Consider the following 6,449-nt stretch of genomic DNA (forward strand, 5'->3'; position numbering starts at 1 on the left):
AGGAAAAGAAACTAACAAGGATTTTCTTAGTAGCGGCGAGCGAAAAGAAATCAGTTCAGCACTAAGTCACTTTGTCTATATGGCAAATGTGAGATGCAGTGTATGGAGCGTCAATATTCTAGTATGAGAAATTAACGATTTAAGTCCTTCTTAAATGAGGCCATTTACCCATAGAGGGTGCCAGGCCCGTATAACGTTAATGATTACTAGATGATGTTTCCAAAGAGTCGTGTTGCTTGATAGTGCAGCACTAAGTGGGTGGTAAACTCCATCTAAAACTAAATATAACCATGAGACCGATAGTAAACAAGTACCGTGAGGGAAAGTTGAAAAGAACTCTGAATAGAGAGTTAAATAGTACGTGAAACTGCTTAGAGGTTAAGCCCGATGAACCTGAATATCCATTATGGAAAATTCATCATTAAAGTTATAATATTTAAATAATATTATAGAAATAGTGTGCATTTTTTCCATATAAGGACATTGTAATCTATTAACATATATAATTTATCATAAAATATGACTTATAGTTTATTCAAATTATTATGCTTGCATTTTAACATAGGATAAATGTCATTAATTTGATAAAGTGTTGATAGATTAATAAGAATACAGTGCGTTAATTTTTCGGAATTATATAATGGCATAATTATCATTGATTTTTGTGTTTATTATATGCACTTGTATGATTAACAATGCGAAAGATTCAGGATACCTTCGGGACCCGTCTTGAAACACGGACCAAGGAGTCTAACATATGTGCAAGTTATTGGGATATAAACCTAATAGCGTAATTAACTTGACTATTAATGGGATTAGTTTTTTAACTATTTTATAGTTAATTAACACAATCCCGGGGCGTTCTATATAGTTATGTATAATAATATTTATATTATTTATGCCTCTAACTGGAACGTACCTTGAGCAGATATGCTGTGACCCGAAAGATGGTGAACTATACTTGATCAGGTTGAAGTCAGGGGAAACCCTGATGGAAGACCGAAACAGTTCTGACGTGCAAATCGATTGTCAGAATTGAGTATAGGGGCGAAAGACCAATCGAACCATCTAGTAGCTGGTTCCTTCCGAAGTTTCCCTCAGGATAGCTGGTGCATTTTAATGTTATATAAAATAATCTTATCTGGTAAAGCGAATGATTAGAGGCCTTAGGGTCGAAACGATCTTAACCTATTCTCAAACTTTAAATGGGTAAGAACCTTAACTTTCTTGATATGAAGTTTAAGGTTATGATATAATGTGCCCAGTGGGCCACTTTTGGTAAGCAGAACTGGCGCTGTGGGATGAACCAAACGTAATGTTACGGTGCCCAAATTAACAACTCATGCAGAAACCATGAAAGGCGTTGGTTGCTTAAAACAGCAGGACGGTGATCATGGAAGTCGAAATCCGCTAAGGAGTGTGTAACAACTCACCTGCCGAAGCAACTAGCCCTTAAAATGGATGGCGCTTAAGTTGTATACCTATACATTACCGCTAAAGTAGATGATTTATATTACTTGTAATATAAATTTTGAAACTTTAGTGAGTAGGAAGGTACAATGGTATGCGTAGAAGTGTTTGGCGTAAGCCTGCATGGAGCTGCTATTGGTACAGATCTTGGTGGTAGTAGCAAATAATCGAATGAGACCTTGGAGGACTGAAGTGGAGAAGGGTTTCGTGTGAACAGTGGTTGATCACGAGTTAGTCGGTCCTAAGTTCAAGGCGAAAGCCGAAAATTTTCAAGTAAAAATAAATATTACAATTATTGTGAAAATTATATACTTGAATAATTTTGAACGAAAGGGAATACGGTTCCAATTCCGTAACCTGTTGAGTATCCGTTTGTTATTAAATATGGGCCTCGTGCTCATCCTGGCAACAGGAACGACCATAAAGAAGCCGTCGAGAGATATCGGAAGAGTTTTCTTTTCTGTTTTATAGTCGTACTACCATGGAAGTCTTTCGCAGAGAGATATGGTAGATGGGCTAGAAGAGCATGACATATACTGTTGTGTCGATATTTTCTCCTCGGACCTTGAAAATTTATGGTGGGGATACGCAAACTTCTCAACAGGCCGTACCAATATCCGCAGCTGGTCTCCAAGGTGAAGAGTCTCTAGTCGATAGAATAATGTAGGTAAGGGAAGTCGGCAAATTAGATCCGTAACTTCGGGATAAGGATTGGCTCTGAAGATTGAGATAGTCGGGCTTGATTGGGAAACAATAATATGGTTTATGTGCTCGTTCTGGGTAAATAGAGTTATAATCATTTATGGTTGTAACTTGTTCCCCGGATAGTTTAGTTACGTATCCAATTGTGGAACTTTCTTGCTAAAATTTTTAAGAATACTAGTTGGGTCAAACCAATTAGTTCTTATTAATTATAACGATTATCAATTAACAATCAATTCAGAACTGGCACGGACTTGGGGAATCCGACTGTCTAATTAAAACAAAGCATTGTGATGGCCCTAGCGGGTGTTGACACAATGTGATTTCTGCCCAGTGCTCTGAATGTCAAAGTGAAGAAATTCAAGTAAGCGCGGGTCAACGGCGGGAGTAACTATGACTCTCTTAAGGTAGCCAAATGCCTCGTCATCTAATTAGTGACGCGCATGAATGGATTAACGAGATTCCTTCTGTCCCTATCTACTATCTAGCGAAACCACAGCCAAGGGAACGGGCTTGGAATAATTAGCGGGGAAAGAAGACCCTTTTGAGCTTGACTCTAATCTGGCAGTGTAAGGAGACATAAGAGGTGTAGAATAAGTGGGAGATATTAGACTTCGGTTTGGTATCGACAATGAAATACCACTACTCTTATTGTTTCCTTACTTACTTGATTAAATGGAACGTGTATCATTTCCTAGCCATTATACGGATATATTTATTATATCTTATGGTATTGGGTTTTGATGCAAGCTTCTTGATCAAAGTATCACGAGTTTGTTATATAATCGCAAACAAATTCTTTAATGAGAGATGCATTCATGTATTATCGATTTGAAAATTTGGTATAACTCCAATTACTCAGGTATGATCCAATTCAAGGACATTGCCAGGTAGGGAGTTTGACTGGGGCGGTACATCTCTCAAATAATAACGGAGGTGTCCCAAGGCCAGCTCAGTGCGGACAGAAACCACACATAGAGCAAAAGGGCAAATGCTGACTTGATCTCGGTGTTCAGTACACACAGGGACAGCAAAAGCTCGGCCTATCGATCCTTTTGGTTTAAAGAGTTTTTAACAAGAGGTGTCAGAAAAGTTACCATAGGGATAACTGGCTTGTGGCGGCCAAGCGTTCATAGCGACGTCGCTTTTTGATCCTTCGATGTCGGCTCTTCCTATCATTGTGAAGCAAAATTCACCAAGCGTTGGATTGTTCACCCATGCAAGGGAACGTGAGCTGGGTTTAGACCGTCGTGAGACAGGTTAGTTTTACCCTACTAATGACAAAACGTTGTTGCGACAGCATTCCTGCGTAGTACGAGAGGAACCGCAGGTACGGACCAATGGCACAATACTTGTTCGAGCGAACAGTGGTATGACGCTACGTCCGTTGGATTATGCCTGAACGCCTCTAAGGTCGTATCCGTGCTGGACTGCAATGATAAATAAGGGGCAATTTGCATTGTATGGCTTCTAAACCATTTAAAGTTTATTATTTATATTTTAAACGACAATGGATGTGATGCCAATGTAATTTGTAACATAGTAAATTGGGAGGATCTTTGATCACCTGATGCCATGCTAGTTACATATGAAAACATTATTTAATACAATGACAAAGCCTAGAATCAATTGTAAACGACTTTTGTAACGGGCAAGGTGTTGTAAGTGGTTGAGCAGCTGCCATACTGCGATCCACTGAAGCTTATCCTTTGCTTGATGATTCGAAATATAAAAAAAATGTAAATATGCATGTGTAAATATGTATATTTAGTATAAAAAATCTTTATATGCTATATCTAAGAAAGCATATAAGGATTTATCACGGGTTGTCCACGTTTCCCTACTAATTGTGGCCTACTAACTGTTTCGTCATCTTATTAGTGACGTGAAAAATGAAAATAATATTTTTCATTTATATTGTTATAAGTCTTAAACCTTAAGACGGCGGGAGTTGAATTACTTTCGTTTAGGTAGCCAAATGCCTCGTCATCTTATTAGTGACGTGAAAAATGAAAATAATATTTTTCATTTATATTGTTATAAGTCTTAAACCTTATAACGGCGGAAGATGAATTACTTTCTTTTAGGTAGCCAAATGCCTCGTCATCTTATTAGTGACGTGAAAAATGAAAATAATATTTTTCATTTATATTGTTATAAGTCTTAAACTTTAAGACGGCGGGAGTTGAATTACTTTCGCATAGGTAGCCAAATGCCTCGTCATCTTATTAGTGACGCGCATGATTCAATTCAAGAGATTCCTTCTGTCCCTATTTAAAACCTCACGGATATTAAAAATATTAAACATATATTGTTATAAGTCTTAAACCTTAAGACGGCGGGAGTTGAATTACTTTCGCATAGGTAGCCAAATGCCTCGTCATCTTATTAGTGACGCGCATGATTCAATTCAAGAGATTCCTTCTGTCCCTATTAAAAACCTCACGGATATTAAAAATATTAAACATATATTGTTATAAGTCTTAAACCTTAAGACGGCGGGAGTTGAATTACTTTCGCATAGGTAGCCAAATGCCTCGTCATCTTATTAGTGACGTGAAAAATGAAAATAATATTTTTCATTTATATTGTTATAAGTCTTAAACTTTAAGACGGCGGGAGTTGAATTACTTTCGCATAGGTAGCCAAATGCCTCGTCATCTTATTAGTGACGTGAAAAATGAAAATAATATTTTTCATTTATATTGTTATAAGTCTTAAACCTTATAACGGCGGAAGATGAATTACTTTCGTTTAGGTAGCCAAATGCCTCGTCATCTTAATAGTGACGTGAAAAATGAAAATAATATTTTTCATTTATATTGTTATAAGTCTTAAACTTTAAGACGGCGGGAGTTGAATTACTTTCGCATAGGTAGCCAAATGCCTCGTCATCTTATTAGTGACGTGAAAAATGAAAATAATATTTTTCATTTATATTGTTATAAGTCTTAAACCTTATAACGGCGGAAGATGAATTACTTTCGTTTAGGTAGCCAAATGCCTCGTCATCTTATTAGTGACGTGAAAAATGAAAATAATATTTTTCATTTATATTGTTATAAGTCTTAAACTTTAAGACGGCGGGAGTTGAATTACTTTCGCATAGGTAGCCAAATGCCTTGTCATCTTATTAGTGACGCGCATGATTCAATCGAAAAAATTCCTTCTATCCCTATTGAAAACCTCCCGGATAATAAAAATATTAAACATATATTGTTATAAGTCTTAAACCTTAAGACGGCGGGAGTTGAATTACTTTCGCATAGGTAGCCAAATGCCTCGTCATCTTATTAGTGACGCGCATGATTCAATTCAAGAGATTCCTTCTGTCCCTATTTAAAACCTCACGGATATTAAAAATATTAAACATATATTGTTATAAGTCTTAAACCTTAAGACGGCGGGAGTTGAATTACTTTCGCATAGGTAGCCAAATGCCTCGTCATCTTATTAGTGACGCGCATGATTCAATTCAAGAGATTCCTTCTGTCCCTATTTAAAACCTCACGGATATTAAAAATATTAAACATATATTGTTATAAGTCTTAAACCTTAAGACGGCGGGAGTTGAATTACTTTCGCATAGGTAGCCAAATGCCTTGTCATCTTATTAGTGACGCGCATGATTCAATTCAAGAGATTCCTTCTGTCCCTATTTAAAACCTCACGGATATTAAAAATATTAAACATATATTGTTATAAGTCTTAAACCTTAAGACGGCGGGAGTTGAATTACTTTCGCATAGGTAGCCAAATGCCTCGTCATCTTATTAGTGACGCGCATGATTCAATTCAAGAGATTCCTTCTGTCCCTATTTAAAACCTCACGGATATTAAAAATATTAAACATATATTGTTATAAGTCTTAAACCTTAAGACGGCGGGAGTTGAATTACTTTCGCATAGGTAGCCAAATGCCTCGTCATCTTATTAGTGACGCGCATGATTCAATTCAAGAGATTCTTCTGTCCCTATTTAAAAACCTCACGGATATTAAAAATATTAAACATATATGTTATAAGTCTTAAACCTTAAGACGGCGGGAGTTGAATTACTTCGCATAGGTAGCCAAATGCCTCGTCATCTTATTAGGACGCGCATATTCAATTCAAGAGATTCCTTATGTCCTTATGAAAACAATAAAAACTCACGGATATTAAAAAATTAAAAATATATGTTATAAGTCTTAAACCTTAAGACGGCGGGAGTTGAATTACTTTCGCATAGGTAGCCAAAGCCTCGTCATCTTATTAGTGACGCGCATGAATTCAATT

The 6,449-nt window shown here is 36.6% G+C and overlaps 1 non-coding gene across 1 annotated transcript in view; it reads left to right on the forward strand.

Annotated features, from left to right (window-relative positions):
- Window positions 1-3,897, forward strand: part of LOC138927338 (large subunit ribosomal RNA) — a 3,950-nt gene extending 53 nt beyond the window's left edge. Inside the window, exon 1 of the ribosomal RNA XR_011443854.1 lies at window positions 1-3,897. This exon is cut by the window's left edge and continues 53 nt beyond it. This is a non-coding gene — a ribosomal RNA (large subunit ribosomal RNA).
- Window positions 3,898-6,449: the final 2,552 nt, after the last annotated feature.

This window comes from Drosophila bipectinata, unplaced genomic scaffold (assembly GCF_030179905.1).
Source record: "Drosophila bipectinata strain 14024-0381.07 unplaced genomic scaffold, DbipHiC1v2 scaffold_221, whole genome shotgun sequence".
NCBI classification, from domain to species: domain Eukaryota; kingdom Metazoa; phylum Arthropoda; class Insecta; order Diptera; family Drosophilidae; genus Drosophila; species Drosophila bipectinata.